This window comes from Schistocerca nitens, chromosome 5 (assembly GCF_023898315.1).
Source record: "Schistocerca nitens isolate TAMUIC-IGC-003100 chromosome 5, iqSchNite1.1, whole genome shotgun sequence".
NCBI classification, from domain to species: Eukaryota; Metazoa; Arthropoda; class Insecta; order Orthoptera; family Acrididae; genus Schistocerca; species Schistocerca nitens.
The window spans coordinates 279,765,145-279,782,528 of NC_064618.1; the positions used below are offsets into that span (position 1 = coordinate 279,765,145).

Sequence of the window (17,384 nt, forward strand, 5' to 3'; positions counted from 1 at the left end):
GATTTTGATTACTGGTACTTTGTTTTAAACTTGATTCAGCTTGGGATAAATCTTATTACACTGAAAATGTCATTAGACAGTTTTACATTGTTTTAGAATAGACTGACTCCATTTTCAAAAGTCATTTTACAAAACTACTATGCATTATGTGATTTTGTTTGGAAAAGTGTCCAAAACCCTGTTTTACAGTACCATTCAGCCTGTGGGGAACATGAGCTACGGCAACCTACTGTTCGCGTCTGGATTGTGGGTAGACGGAGTTGTAGGATACAGCAATATTGATTAGGCCTATGCTCAATATAAGAACCAGTTAATCCTCTTGGATCATACCTTATTTCCTGCATGGTATGTCTACACGCTTGTTTGTTATACTCGGGAGAGTTGCTTTTATTGTTCCGGTTTCATCTTCTTGCCCATTCAAAATTCAGCTAACTGTAGGTACTGTAATAAACTACTGTTTTGGTGGTCATGGGTGAGATTTGACTTCAAAAGATCTGCTGGATGATTTACCATTCGTATGTCGATACTCAAGGAGGGTTCTACCTCTTGAAAAGAAATTGATATTTTTAGTAAATTAATTACTTATTTTCTGAATAAATTTTTGTTACCTGACCTTTCAGTTGCTTCACGACATTCATGGCAATGTATGCACTCAACTATTTGGCTTATGGAGGGTGTTGACTTTATGCTGGCCATCAGATTGTTGCACTGTCTCTCCACTCCCCAGTCCTGAATCAGTAGAAATTGGGAAAACTCAGAAGTCTTTGGCCATTAGTCGTTTGTTTTTGGCTGCAGCCGCCATTAGCCAGCCAACAGAACACTGTGATGTAGCCATTGCTGTCTGCTGTGTAACTTTGTGGTGCTTCACTGTTTTTCCTTTTGTTCTTGTGATAAGTATACTAAGTAGTTGCTGCAGTTTGGATCTTTATGAAACATGTCCACAACTAAGACAATTTCAGTTTCATTTATGAACAACATTTAAACTATTTTTACTTACGTGTGTGAGACATGAAGCTTAGTTTCTGGTGACACACACACACTGTCATCAGAACTAGCCTTTGTAGCAACTGCAATCACTAAGTGCTGCAAAAATAAAAACAAGCAGAAGTGGAGATGAGTGAAAAAGTGCCTTTGAAGTCGCCCTGTATGGGTCTATACTAACATGCTACGAGCTATGAGAAACTGCCATAGAGGCCGACGACTATCAGAATTTTTTAAGGATGAATGGTCAATGCTTCAACAAATTAGTGAACTTTTTTACAATTTATGTACACAGATAAAGGTTCTGTTCACATAATTGACAGATTTCCTTTTCCACCTTCCTGGAAGCTATCTATAAACCTGAAAATGCTAAACACATTATTGTGGAGGATTGGTGTAGTAGGTAGTGCTGTTATGAATTTCTGCTTCCACTAAACTGGCCCTAGAGATTGGCATACCAAAGACTGATCTCTGATCGGTGTTATGCCATAAAGTTTTCTGGATCTGGGATACCGAATGGTGCACCCTCAGTACATCAAATAAACTATGTGTTATCAAGGAAACAATGAATATGTGGAGGTCATCTGTGTGATCCACTCGTATGGACCCCATTATCTTTTGCTGGCAGTGCATGGGCTGTACTTGGCTGACTCATGGTCATCTCCTCTGTCATGAGGACCCACCTCAGTGTTGCTGTGGTTCCCACTTGACTGTGGTCTGCATCTTGTTGGATTGCCCATTTTAGCTGCCCTGAGGTGGACTTTTAACTTTTCCATCATACTGCCTGTGGTGTTGGGATACAATGCCTCAACAGCTGATCTAGTTTTCGTTTTATTCATGAGGTTTTTTTTTATCACTCAATCTATGTATGGGTGGGTGCCTTGCCTTCTTTCCCAGGTCTTCACCTTCCTTCCATTTTAACTCTTCCTCGTTCTTTCTTTGCCTTTTGTTCGCCTTGGTGTGAATATTTTCCCTATCTGTGTTTCCCTAGCCTTGTGTTTTTAGGCTGGAGATTTTAGTGTGTTGCAGAGTGGCTGGCTTATCCTCTTTTATTCTTCAATCAGCCAGCCCAGGCCATCTGCTGTATTATTTTAATAGGCCTACTTTCAACGCTTTTTTCCGCTTTTAGTGTAGCTTGTCCCATTTTGGTTTGCTTATTTCGTTTTCTCTTGCAGTCTGGCTCCCAGTTAGTTTTACGCCTTTTTTTTCTTTGCCAGACTCTTCTGGGTAACGGTTGTGCCTCTGAGCCCCGTCTGAATGAGGCAAAAGGTACTGATGACCCTGTAGGTTGGTCTCGTTCTCAAAATGGTTCAATTGGCTCTAAGCACTACGGGACTTAACATCTGAGGTCATCAGTCCACTAGAATTAGATTTACTTAAACCTAACTAACCTAAGTACATCACACACATCCATGCCCGACGCAGGATTCGAACCTGCGACCGCAGCAGCAGCGCGGTTCCGTACTGAAGCGCCTAGAACCGCTCGGTCACACAGCCGGTGGTCTCGTTCTCCCCACTTCAACAGTTGATTCCTTTCATGTGTATTTCCTGATGCATTCATATTCATATAGCGAAGCCTCATCTCAGTTGTTTGCACGTCCACAAATCAGGAAGTCTCGGTAGGAACTGCCATGTATTGCACAATATGTTAATTATATGGTCGAATTTATTGCGTAATATATTTATTGAGAGTCTGCATTTTTTCTGATCTGCAGTCTCCATCAATATGTTACGCAAACCGTCAAATCCGCTCTCAGATGGTCGTCTGGAGAGTGGAATTGACGATGTGTGCAATACATTGATGGAGACTGCACATCTGAAAAAATGTAGACTCTCGCTCAATATATTACACGATGTAATAATATTGCTATACTCGGTATTGCGCATAAATATTGAGCGTTTGAAAGCCTCTTAGCAAAATCTGTTGTTATATTCTGCATAGAAGTTTCGGTAGAACGACTTTGTTTCAGGCCAGAGAGTACTTGATATTTAGAAGCGCTGTTCCAATCAACGGAGTATACAGTGATCTCTGTAGTTAGGTTGTGATCACTGACCCTTCAGTATTAATAATATCTTTGTTTGTTGTTAACATGGAGGAAAGAGATTTGCGGAGGCGGTAAAGAAGTCTTGAAAGGTACAGTCTCACGAAGCAGTGACATTGCTACCTTGGTTTCTTTGGCGAGCCACAGTTATACAAGGGCATTGTTAATATCAAAAATAATAATTAAAGTTAATGTTAAATCTTTTAGATACGTGAATGATAGTATGTAATCATTAGGATTACGATTTGCTATTTTAGAAGTTTGACATGGCATTGTATTCCTGTCAGTTTGGGCAAAGTAAACACAGTTCATCATGGGACTTCTGCGAGTGCCTACCTTTCTTCGTTACTTTCAGACCCAGTAGAAATTCACATTTAAAGTGTCACAAGATGGTTAAAATTCGCAATTTTTGTTGAGTATAACATTTATATCGCAGTTTTTGTGGAGCCAATGGGTAATATATTCAGTTGTTGTCGTCCCCAGCTAACCCATTATATTTGAAAATATTTTATGTTCGTCTTTAAAGCGTTGATTTAAAGAGGTGATTTCTTAACAAACAGTCTACTACGTTGTAGTAGTAAATTATCGAGATATTTACACGTGTTCTCAAGAGTGTGCTATTTACTGCAGTTACAACCGCCAAATATTTGTACTAAAGATGATAAACAATGAAAGTTTGAGACATTTATTGTCTTCTGGTTTTGTAGAGGTGGTTTAAAGCTAAATACACCATGTCATGTATTTATTTTCACAAAGGTAGAAATGAATAACTACTTGACGTCTTCAGATTGAGTTATTTAACACAGACACTAGCAGTATGAACAAATCAAAGAATAATAACCCTTAACTCATGAGGTGACTTTTCTGTAACGGACACTATGAGGTGTAGTCTCTGTGACCCCTATCTTTAAACCAAGATTTAAGCTGTAAATCATTTGAAAATTTAATTTGTTATACAAGATTTATGGTTACAACCATATAAGTGGTGTTTAAATACTGCGTGTTGAATTTATTGCACCAAATAAAGCCAGCAGTATTTTATTTTGTATCAAGCAAAAATAACACTTTTGTGAACCTTTTTCAATAGTGCACAAAACGAACTGTTAGAGAACTGAATATTATCTTCTGAAAAATTATGGTATCACTGTAGAAAGCGAATTTTCTGGGGTTAAAACTTGTGTATAAAAACTGAACTGCAAAATTAATATTCAGTACCGAGATCTACATCTTTCTTTACCACCACTCGGAACACATTTAATTTTAACTAACACCAAGTATTTTGTTGAAGAAACAGAAAGGTCCTCATCATCATTGTCCTTAAGTTCAGCCTCTGAATGGTCCTCTTGTTCACTAGCAGAATTGTGATCTCTGGCTATTGAAAAATCATTGTCTTCTTTGTCTACTTCTTGTTCTATATTATTGACTTCATTCTCCATCCACTGGCTAAAAATTTCATTGAACTTAAGTGCTTAAAATTGTCACATTCTTGCTAACGCATTTCGTACTGAACTGATGAAAGCAGATGGACAGTTCACGAGGTGTGGTCTGGGAGACTACATCACATGTCAGCAACACATCATATAAGGCTATAATGCAACTGATAATAATAATTTGTAGGGTTGGTGATTAAAAGAGAGTAGGTGGTGTATAAAAGCATTCCGTCATAATTGACTGAGAGAGAGCTACTTGGAAAATTCTGGCGCGGTCTGAGAGACCACACTTCGTGAGGTAAGGGATAATCAGCAAACAACCCTACATACCACAACACATACTGTTGAGAGGCGCATATTTGTAATTTCCAACACACTGATTTAATTCCATTTGTAATTTTGCGTATTCCTAATCGCCCAGTTTTTTTTACTTTTTTGTGGGTTAGGATTTTGCAAAGATATTGAGTCTTTGTAGCATCATGCCCTACACTTATTTTCCTCTGTAGCCATCTGGCTAAATATGTATTTAACATGTACATGTTTAATCTTTCATATTCACAATTACACACAGGCACAGCAAAATACTCACTAGCTTCATAAGTTTTTTAAATTTCAAAATTTTCAACTCAGTGCAATAGTATCTAATACTGCAACAAATATTCTGCAGAATATAATGCAAGAGATACAGATTCTGCCTCTGTAATAGAAAATGCTACTGTACTTTTATTTTCTAATCACCTTACATTACCATTTAGCTTAAATACAGAAAACACAGTCCCACTCAATCCCTTTATTACATTAAATTAAACTCCAGGGACCTAGTAATTGACTTTTACTCATTCAAGTGTATGTTTTCAAGAGGGTTTCTGAACGAACAATTCAGTCCCTAATTACCCTTTTCTGACTTTTATCAGCCCCCCCCCCCCTCCCGCCAAAAAAGTAACACCAGATCTATCATAATTTACACTTCATTGTGTACCTACTTCCCTTTTTTTTTATTTAGTATTTGATTACTTTTTACCTTTCCTGAAATATTAACCATCAACAAGAGAATATTTCTTTTTGTTGTAAGAAACTTTTCATTTCATTGGCTAAATATGCATCTCGATTAGCACAGCAAATGCTCAAGTGAAAAATAATGGCTGTCATCGTTTCCGGCTGTTTATGATACAGCCAAGCCAAAGGAGATTGACGGGGGGGGGGGGGGGTGGGTGGGGGGGAGGGGGATTGTATAGCTACAAATTTTTGCACAGTGCTAGGAGGGAGTATCCAGAGCAACATACTAAAAAATCTGCACTGGTGTGGTGGTGGGGGGATAGGTTATTTTTTTGTTTTCTCAAGCAACTCAAAAACTGTGACTTGTAATGCAAATGATTACCTTTAAAACACCCCCTCTGGCCCGTGGGTTAGAATAGGCCCGAGGTATTCCTGCCTGTCGTAAAAGGTTACTAAAAAGAGTCTCTCATCTTTTGACCTTTGTGTGATAGTCCTCTGCAAGGTTTGGCCTCCATTTTTCAAAATTTTCCCGAAGAGTGACCCAATTGGGGAAGGGTGCCTTACATGGTGCATAGTGTCCATCGTGCATTGTGATCTTTAGCCCACTTTCTCATTGAGGCATTGCAGTCTCACTCATCCTCTCTCTCTTGGGCGAAGACACCTTCCTGGGTGCATTTTTCTCCACCCACTATGCAGTGTCGTTTTCTGCGCTGACAATGACCATGGAATTTTTTGCATCTCATATTCAGCATGGTAGCCAGTCCATTGTGGTGGGGCTGCCATATACCTTTTTGGTTGTAGCCCCCTAACTACACAGGGATTGCTCTTGCTCTGCTGATGCCTGATCCGTTAACTCCCCACGTATGCCAAGGTGTAGATGCCTGTCACCCTGGGGCATTGGGACTCCTGGCAATGGCCATCCTGCCAGGTGGCCTTTGCTGCGGCTGGGTGGCGCCCGTGTGGAGGCCCCGTGGTTGGAGTGGGTCACACAGGGCAGAGGACGTGCGATGAAGTGTACCACGTCATCACTTGCTGGTGATCAAACACCAGCAGTCTGTAAGTGTTCCAAGTCTCAGTACAATGCAAGGAAGTATTATCCTAAATCATTCTCCTCCCTGGCCACACCATGGTAGGAACACCAGGCTAAGGATGGCAGTGAACCTTATTTGCCCCGATACCTCGTATGTACGAGAGCTGATGGGGCCTCATTTGTCTCAATGAGGCCTCAGTTTCTTGTAGAGCATTTAGAGGACAAGTTTTGGGAGGTGGAGGGCTTGTCCAAAATGCGGTAAGGGTCAGTCTTGATAAAAACGGCATCCTCTGCTCAGTCACGGGCATTACTCACTTGTGACAAGCATGAGGATCTTTCCATCACCATCATGCCTCATAAGAGCTTAAATACGGTCCAGGGTATGATGTTCCACAGGGACCTATATTAGCAGTCTGACGACGAGCTGTGCGCCAACTTAGAGCGACAAGGAGTTAATTTCGTCCAGCGTGTCCATTGGGGTCCAAGGGATAATCAGGTTGCCACCGGTGCCTTCATCTTCGTCTTTGAGGGTGATACATTACCCGAGAAGGTCAAGGTGATGGTCTACCACTGTGATGTCAAGCCATATATCCCTCCCCCCAATGCGGTGCTGGAATTTCGGCCATATTTCTTCCCACTGTACTTCCAGCATCACATGTTCAAGATTGTGGATGTCCATCCCATCCCCAATGTGCCCCCCTCCCATCTGTGTCAACTGCGGAGAGGATCATTCCCCTTGCTCACCAGACTGCAGGATTTTACAGCGCGAAAGTAAACTCATGGAATACAAGACACTGGACTGACTGACCTACACTGAGGCCAAGAGGAAATTTGAATACCTACATCCTGTGGCTATGACCACCTCTTATGCCGCCGCCACGAGAACGTTGTAGCCCCATCAGTTCCACAAGTTCCAGTCGGCTCTCAGAGCGGGAAGACTATACCTGCCTTCTTGATGGTGGGGGACACTTCTCTCCCTGTTGCTCCCGCACCACCTACCTCAGGAGCACTGTCCACCCCCCACCCCCCACCCCTCCCGCCACCACCACCGAGCGAGGTGGCGCAGTGGTTAGACACTGGACTCTCATTCGGGAGGACGACGGTTCAATCCCGCGTCCGGCTGTCCTGATTTAGGTTTTCTGTGATTTCCCTAAATCTCTCCAGGCAAATGCCGGGATGGTTCCTTTCAAAGGGCACGGCCGACTTCCTTCCCCGTCCTTCCCTAATCCGATGAGACCGATGACCTTGCTGTCTGGTCTCCTTCCCCAAAACAACCAACTGTCCCCCCAACTATCGGGGACACCACTTCCCTCTTCTCAGCCGGAGAAGCGTAAGTCTTCTTCGGCTCCTCTCTCTAGGAAGGGGTCCCTTGGGTCATTCCCTTCCCAGGCTTCTGCTAGTGGGAAATATGACACTTGCCAGTGGCTGAAGTGCCCAAAAGCAGCTGGTCGTAGGGCTTCAGGATCACCCTCAGTCCCAGAGACTGACTCAGTGAAGCCCTCCCAGCCAGAGAAACCCAAGGATCAGCAAGAGAAATTCAGAAAGAAGCGGTGGCACCCACACTACTTCTGCTTACAAGCTGTGTGTCTGAGGATGAGGTGAAGATTCTGGTGTCCACTGAGGACCTACATCTCGCCAGACCCTCAGAGACAATGGATATAGCCTGTTCAGGAAATAAGTCGGTGGCAGTAGGCGACCCTGAGGCGTAGACTGCCTCATTAAGTGTTTTATGCCTTCCCACCTTCCCAGTCCCACGATCACGTAATCCTCCAGTGGAATTGCGGTGGTTTTTTCCACCACCTGGCTGAGCTATGGCAACTGTTAAGCTTTACACCTGCTTTCTGCATTGCCCTCCAGGAAACCTGGTTCCTGGCAATGCGGACCTCTTCCCTTCATGGCTGTAGGGAATATTACAAGAACCGTAGTGAATATAACAGGTGAAATTTGCGTCTATGTCCTGAACTCAGAATGTAGTGAACCTGTGCCCCTTCAAACTCATCTTGAAGCTGTGGCTGTCAGGATACAGACGACGCAGGAAATAACTGTCTGCACATATATCTCCCTCCAGATGGTGCAGTACCCCTGAATGATTGGCTACACTTATTAATCAGCTCCCTAATCCTCTCCTACTTTTGGGCGATTCTAACGCCCATAACTCCTTGTGGGGTAGCACCGTGCTTACTGGCCATGGCAGATATCTCGAAAGTTTACTGTCCTAACACGACCTCTGCCTCTTAAATACTGGGACTGCCGCACATTTCAGCTTGGCTCATGGTAGTTACTCGGCTATCGATTTATCAGTTTGCAGCCCGGGACTCCTCCCATCTATACACTGGAGAGCACAAAACGACCTGTGTGGGAGTGACCACTTCCCCATCTTCCTGTCACTCCCCGGCATTATGACTACGGACTCCCACCCAGATGGGCGTTAAAAAAGGCAGACTGGGTAGCCTTCACCTATGCTGTGCCATCGATGTTGTGATTGAGCAGGTCACTACAACGATAATTTCTGTGGCGGAAAACGTGATCCCTTGTTCTCTAGGGTCCCCTGGCAAAAGGCAGTCCCTTGGTGGGCGCTGAGGCAATTAAAGAGTGTCGGCGAGCTCTACAGCGACATAAACAGCACCCTTCCTTAGAGCACCTAATAGACTTGAAGTGGCTCCGTACCTGCGTTCGCCTGCTTATAAAACGACGGAAACAGGAGTGTTGGGAGAGGTACAAGTCGACCATTTGGTGCCATATGTCACCTTCCCAAGTCTGGACACCAACAGGTGTCCCTGTTGTTAACATCAATGGTATGCTCTCTACCGATGCAAACGTGATTGCCGAGCACTTTGCTTAGCACTATGCTTGAGCCTCTGCATTGGAGAACTACCCTCCAGCCTTTCGCACCCTCAATCAGCGGATGGAAAGGAAAGTCCTCTCGTTCACTACACGCCAAAGTGAATCCTATAATGCCCCATTTACAGAGTGGGAGCTTCTTGGCACCCTTGCACATTGCCCTGACACAGCTCCTGGGCCGGATTGGATCAACAGTCAGATGATCTCGCACCTGAATACAAGCGCTATCTCCACGTCATCTTCAACCAGATCTGGTGCGATGGCATCTTTCCATTGCAATGGCGGGAAGAGCACTATCATTCCGGTGCTAAAACCTGGTAAAAATTCGCTTGATGTGGATAGCTACCGGCCCCTCAGCCTCACTAACATTCTCTGTAAGGAATGTATGGTTTGTTGGCGGTTGGGTTGGGTTGGGGTCTGGAGTCACGTGGCCTACTGGCTCAATGTCCGGATGGCTTCCGTCAGGGTCGCTCTACCACTGATAATCTTGTGTCCCTCAAGTATTCCATCAAAACAGCCTTTTCCAGATGCCAACATTTGGTTGCCATCTTTTTTGACTTACGTAAAGCATATGACATGACCTGGCGATATCGTATCCTTGCCACATTATATGAGTGGGGTCTCTGGGGCCTGCTCCCGATTTTTATCCAAAAATTCCTGTCGCTCCGTACTTTCCATGTCTAAGTTGGTGCCTCCCATATTTCCCCCATATTCAGGAGAATGGCATTCCACAGGGCTCTGTATTGAGTGTCTTTCTATTTTTAGTGGCCATTAACAGCCTAGCAGCAGTTGTAGGACCGTCGGTCTCCCCTTCTCTGTATGTGGATGACTTCTGCATGTCGTATTGCTCCTCTGGTACTGGTGTTGCTGAGTTGCACCTACAGGGAGCCATTCACAAGGCACAGTCATGGGCTCTAGCCCACGGCTTCCAGTTTTCAGCCGCGAAGTCGTATGTCACGCATTTCAGTTGGTGTTGTACCATTCATCCGGAACCTGAACTTTATCTTAATGACAATCCACTCACTGTAGTGAGACGTATCGATTCTTAGGACTGGTTTTAGACACCCGATTGAATTGGCTACCTCACCTTCGTCAGCTTAAGCGAGAGTGCTGGCAGTACCTCAATGCCCTCTGCTCCCTAAGCAACACCAACTGGTGTGCAGATAACTCTACACTGCTGCAGCTCTACAGAGCCCTTGTTCGATCCCGCCTTGACTATGGGAGTCTAGTTTATGGTTCGGCGCCCTCAGCATTACGTTTACTCGACCCAGTGCACCACTGCGGTGTTCGCCTAGCAACGGGAGCATTTAGAACGAGTCCGGTGACCAGTGTCCTGGTGGAGGCCAGAGTCCCTCCATTGCTGATCTGTTGTGGACAACTGCTCACCAGTTATGTTGCACATATTTGTAGTTCTCCTGAGCATCTGAATTAGCGTCTCCTTTTCCCACCCACGGCAGTTCATCTCCCGCACCGTCGGCCCAGATCGGGGCTCCCGATTGCGGTTCGCATGCGATCCCTTCTCTCCGAACTGGTGTGCTTCCCTTTACCACTTCTACTTGAGGTCCATTCACGTACACCTCTATGCTGTACACCTCAGCCGATGCTCCGTCTGGACGTTTTGCACGGCCCTAAGGACTCTGTTAATCCTGCCGCTCTCCACTGTCACTTCCTCTTGATTCTTTATGTGTTCCGGGGCTCTGAAGTTGTTTAAGACGACGGCTCGATGGCTGATTGTAATGTTGGCTTTGCCTGTGTCCACACAGGCCATATTGAACAGCATTCCTTGCCCGCTGGCTGCAGTGTATTAACTGCAGAGCTTGTGGCCATATCTCGTGCGCATCAGTACATCCAGTCCTGTTCTGGTGAGTTGTTTCTTCTCTGTTCTGACTCGCTGAGCAGCTTCCAAGTTATCTACCAGTGCTACCCTCGCCATTCTTTGGTAGCGAACATCCAGGAGTCCATCTATGCTCTGGAACGGTCCAGTCATTCACTGGTGTTTGTGTGGACCCCCGATCACGTCAGAATCCCAGGCAGTGAACTTGCTGACAGGCTGGCTAAATGGGCTGTGCAGAAACCATTCCTGGAGATGGGTATCTCTGAAACTGACCTACGTTCTATGCAAAACAAACTGTGTGTCATTAAGGAGACTGTGAATGTGTGGAAGTCTTCCTTGCGAGCTTCTCGCAGGGAATGAGTTGTGTTTTGACAGCTCCGCATTAGCCATATACAGCTCACACATGGTTACCTCCTCCGTCGCGAGGACCCACCTCAGTGTCGCTGTGGCTCCCAAATGACAGTTGTCCAACTCTTGCTGCACTGCTCACTTTTATCCGCACTGTGGCAAACTTTAACTTTTCCACTCACCCTACCTTCAGTGTTGGGCTACAATGCCGTAACATCAGCTTTAGTTTTATGTTTTATTCATGAGGGTGGGTTTTATCATTTGATCTGATTTTTAGTGCATGTCCTTTGTCCCTGTGTCCTCCACACTAGGGCTTTTAGGGTGGAGGTTTTAATGTGTTGCAGGGTGGCTGGCTTCTCCTTTTTTATTCTCATGGTCAACCAACCATGGTAATCTGCTTTCTTGCTTTTAACCTCTTCTCCCCGTTTCTTGCATCTCTGTGGTTTTCTTGTCCTATTTTGTTCATTCTAGTGTTTGTTGTCCTTCTGTTCTTCTAGTTCTTCTGGTACTTCCTTTCTCCTGTTATTGTGCCATATGTCTTCTTTGTTTTCTTCTTTCCCTTGGGTAATTGTTCTGCGGGCAACAAGGGACCAATGACTTCGCACTTTGGTCCCTTTTCCCCCATTTTTAAACCAACCAACCTACCTACCTTTAAAAAATTGAACTACATTATATTTCCTACATAAAGGTCTTATTCACGTTTTTCTCAATGCTTTTTTCTTCCAGTCTCTGATCACAATATGAATTCTTTACACGATGACCGGCTTCAGTCTGTAATGACCCTCCTCAGATCTAAAATATATAAATATATACATATAGTGAGCAGTGTGTCATTTAACATAAAAAAGCAATATGTATCACAATATACTGTCATACAACCAGGGAAATGTACAGATAAAATATGGTATAATGTACCTTTTTTACACCATGTCCTAAAGTGATACAGCCATAATGGCATCGTCACAGATCTAAAATAAGGTGTAGTATAGACCACATTGTCCACATAGTGATTATTGCAACTAGCTACTGAAGTGCAGTAGCAACCAGCCACCTGTTTTCCTACACCCTCCCTAGATGTCGCTGCTGTGGGCTTGCTTATATGTAGTCATCATTTACGCAAAAACATAATCCGATAAAAGCTCATTAGATAAAGTGCATGTAGCAGACTTTTTGAAATTGATGACCATCATAGAAACCAATTGTGATGAATGCAGTTACCCATGTAAAATTATTAAAAGGAAATATATGAAGAGTATGGGTCCGACTTTTTCATGGTGAATTTATGGTCAACAATTAATATAGCGTAATACATTGCCTGTGGCAACCTATAAATTGCTTATGGAAGACAAAGTGTCTATATGAAAGCTGAAAGAGAGACAGATCAATGATCAGCACCCTCTGTTGGGTCTGCCGCTAGGATTTTATGTAGGTGCACACCGATCGTAAGAACTTAACCAATAGAGGGCTTTACATACACTGTGACATGTCTCCCACAGAATACGTTTAAACAATTATTTTCTCAATGACTAATAATTTCTGCATTGCAGGGGTTGGAAAAATCAGTTTAATAGTATAAAATTAATATTTATTCTGAAGTGAAGTGGGTTAAGGCCAAATGTTAAATGTCTGTACCACATTTAAGTGCAATAGAATCACATTAAGTGATAATTTTTTATTTATTTATTTTATTTTATTTTATTTTATTTATTTTTTTTTTTCGGATTTGATTTGGGGAGGGGGGGTGGCTGGAAGGGTGTGAGGGAAGGTGGGTTGCTGGAAGAACAAGCAGATGATTCCCTACTCTCTCTACTGTACTGTTAACATGAAACAACTACAGGATGTTCCTCAGTTGCACCAACTATTTTGCAGTAAATCACTGGCAGTGCAATATGCAGACATGCCTGGAGAGTGTTCATCTTCCACAAAATGCGTTATTCACAGACATCCCTGGGAAGCATTTATTTTCTACAAAATGTATTAATACCACACGGAATATAGATATTTGTTACTTATAACACTACCCTTAAAAACAGATCAACATAAATCTCTGCACAATACTTTGCACTGTTAGACAGAAAATTGATTTATGTTCTTCTTGTACAATAGTTGTGGCATGCTTCTGGAAAAGGCCATTCCTCCCACCAAAAGTGCTGCTTGCTCTTCAGTTTATACACAGATTGAAAGTCTTCCTCACCCCCATCCCCAGCATTTGCTGTTCTTTTCTCTTACTTGATAGTTCCAACTTTTGTGTATTAGCAAGAACTACCTGTCATAAAGGTCACTGTTCTAGTGTAAATATCTTGTAAAATTCAGGGTGTTCATAATTGAAGTTCCAGTTTTAAAACTATGTAGAAAGAGGACTACTGCTCAGAATGATGTTAAATTTGAGCAGCATATTATTGATGTTGGGGGGGGGGGGGGTGTATGGTTTGATTTTCACATACACCATCCATACTATTGCTTGCATGAATGCAGAAGTTCGGTAGTCAATTGTTGTAGACCTGTTAGGTAACTCCATCCACCATGGCAAGGTTGTACCACATTAGACGGGAAAAATGGTTTCTAAATGACCTAGGGTCAAAAACCACCAAAACATAAAATTACATAGATTTTTAACTGTCCTGGGCCAAAAACCTGCATAAAGAACAAAATGACACCTTTTTTAATTGTTGTTGTGACTGATGCAAGACATGTTCAATATGCTGTCCACAGTTTTCTGCAAGAAGTTGAAATAAGAAACAGCATGTTCCACAACAGGTTTGAACATTTTGGGAGTCACATTACAGAATGTGTTGCACAATGCATACCTTCAGTTCAGCTGGAGCACTGAACACTTCATCTTTAAGATAACCCACAGGCAGAACTCAACACAGATCAGGTGATCTGGATAACCAGGCTATGGGGAAAAGACGGCAAATAATTCTAGCATTTGTGAAATGCCTCTGCAGCGACCGCTTCACTGGCTGTGCAGTGTGCGGAGGAGTGCAGTCTTGCATAAAAATGATCCTACAGACGCATCCACACTGTTGAAGGGTTGGAATTACATTTGTCCACGAAAGACTCTTAGTGTTTACCAGTGACTGTGCTGGTAACACTACCCACAGGGCTAACCTTCATGAAAAAATGTGACGCCTCCATAACGATACAGTCAATCTGCAGAATAAAGTGGTGCTGGTTGAAGCATGTATAGATTTTCCATTGCCCTTATTCTCCAATTCTGTGCATTGACATGGCCTTGGAGGTGGAAAAGGGCTTCGTCTGTCTACAGAATGATCCACGGCCATTCGTCGCCCACTTGCATGTGAGAAAGGAATTCCAGAGAGAATGAGTATATTACTGGAACGTCATCAAGAAGCAGCTCCAAAACATTGATGATTTTGTATGAATAGCAATGCAGGATGTTTCATAGGATTTTATGCAGCATGCTCACATGCAAGTCCTATGTTTGGGCAATTCCCCATGCACTGCATGTTTGCACACAACCATTCTAACCCTCCTGCACTGCTGTGGCCATATCTTTGACAGACCTTGGATCGAGTACTTTCCTCACTCTGCTGCAATGTACTTGTAAAGAACCTCTCTTTTGGACTTCTGTAATAATTTTCTCCAGACCATTAAGTCACCTTTGTTCATCCCTTGTGTGTCTGTAACTTCTGTAGGGGTACTGGTGCACAGTAACCATTTTTGTGAAAAAGCTTTACCAGCAGAGCATGATCCTATATGGAGAGAGTCATGTTGGGCCCCTTGGATGCAAACTGAAGAAAGGCTGTGTGCTGCGCGTCTGTTGGTGTGCATATTCTGATGTTTACAGCATCATCTATTGCCCCCCCCCCCCCACCCCCCACCCCTTGATGTTTTCCCCTGCATCAATAATATGCAGTTGAAATTTGATGTTATTCGAACTGTAACTGTAATCTTGGATACCCTGTATTTAAAATCCCATAATACCAGAATAAACAGACCTTTCAGCCATGTTGTGGTGTCATTTCTCAGGGCAAAGACCTGCAGTAGTTGTCTAACAAATGTGAAGTCTGTGGTCTAGCAACATAATTAGAAGAGCGATTGATTGAAGCACCCACTTCCCAACTCATAATTTTTGCACTGAGGAAAGCTGCTGCAAAATGTCCAATATTTCGGTATTCTAAGTATTTTGTAAGGTGATGTGGTAGTACACAAAGAAGAATTTTAATGAAATTGACACTAGCTGCAGTAGCCTATGCATTTAGGGTAAAGTTGTTTCTTCACAGTTACATCTATACCATAGAGTGCTTTTGAATAGAAAAAGTCAATAACAAACGTATAAATGGCCGACATGAAATATATTATAATAATAATAATGGAGGCCCGGGAAAAGAATAGGCCTCCGGTATGTTCTGCCAGTCGTAAAAGGCGACGAAAAGAACAAACCACTAATAGGGCTAACCCCCCTTTTAGTGTGATTAGTTGGTTCAGGACAGAACTAAAGAAGCCTCGGACAAGCGCCGTCATGGTCTGGGACGACGCTTGAACCCTATGCCCGCCCACAATGGTAACGACACTGCTAACCAACTGGAAAATGATTTAAATCCAAATAGAGGTGTTTTGCAGGATACGCTTCCTGCAACCACCCTAGAAGGAAAACAAAGGCAGAGGATGAGATGGTCAGATGAAGTTAATCAACACCTCATGTTCTGTTATTACCAAGCAACAAACCTAGGAACCAACACAACTGTATACAGATCACAAGTATACACAACATTTATTACCAGATAACCAGAATTAAAATTTTTAAAAGAACAACGACTAGCTGATCAGATCCGTGTAATAATCAAAAATGACAGGATACCCCAGTCAGAATCAGAAAACATCAAACAACAAGTACAACAAATACTGGAACAAAATAATGTGCAATCAGAAGAAGAAGAAAATACAGTAATGGACTCAAACATCCCAGAGCAAACAAAGAACAACACGCATCAATTAAACAATCAGAGTAAAACGAAATCTTAAGACAGCCACAAGGACAAGCACAAATAGAACATGAAGTGACACACATGTTAGATGTAGAAGAAAAATTTCAGTTGACATATATAGAATACAAAGACACAAATACAGACATTAGACCATTCTTGCATAGACCACCAAATAACCCACAAGTCGAAACAACAATAAAAACTATCAACACAATCATACACAACAAAATAAATGAATACACAACTATCGAAGAGTTACAACTACTGGTTTATGTAGGAGCACTCACTACACTAAATATACACACTAGGCGGAGATCAGAACCAACCAACACACAGAAGAAACCCACAAAACCAGCATGGCAACACAGGCTACAGATCAGAATAGAAAAACTGAGAAAAGACATTGGACCACTATAACAATTTGTAATAAATGAAAAATCAGACAAAAAACGAAAAAGGTTAGGTAAAATCTCACAACAAGAAGCGATAGAGCAATTAGATGAAAAGAAGCAGAAATTACAAGCGTTGGCCAAACGACTTAGAAGATACAAAAAAAGTGAAAATAGAAGGAAACAAAACCAAATATTCAACACAAACCAGAACAAATTTTATCAGACAATAGATAACACTCAAATTAAAATAGACAATCCACCAAACATAACAAACATGGAACACTTCTGGAGCAACATATGGTCAAACCCGGTATAACATAACAGACATGTACGGTGGATACAAGCAGAAACAGACACATACAAGATGATACCACAAATGCCTGAAGTGATAATTTTGCAACATGAAGTCACCCGAGCAATTAATTCTACGCACAATTGGAAAGCCCCTGGAAAAGATAAAATAGCAAATTTCTGGCTAAAGAAGTTCACCTCAACACATTCACATCTAACTAAATTATTTAACATTTACATTGCAGGC

At 42.7% G+C, this 17,384-nt stretch overlaps 1 protein-coding gene across 1 annotated transcript in view; it reads left to right on the top strand.

Moving 5' to 3' along the window:
- Positions 1-2,997: 2,997 nt before the first annotated feature.
- Positions 2,998-17,384, top strand: part of LOC126259236 (zinc transporter 5-like) — a 240,826-nt gene continuing 226,439 nt past the window's right edge. Inside the window, exon 1 of the mRNA XM_049955858.1 lies at positions 2,998-3,115. The gene's annotated coding sequence lies outside the window, so the exon portion shown is untranslated. The remainder of the gene's footprint in view (positions 3,116-17,384) is intronic.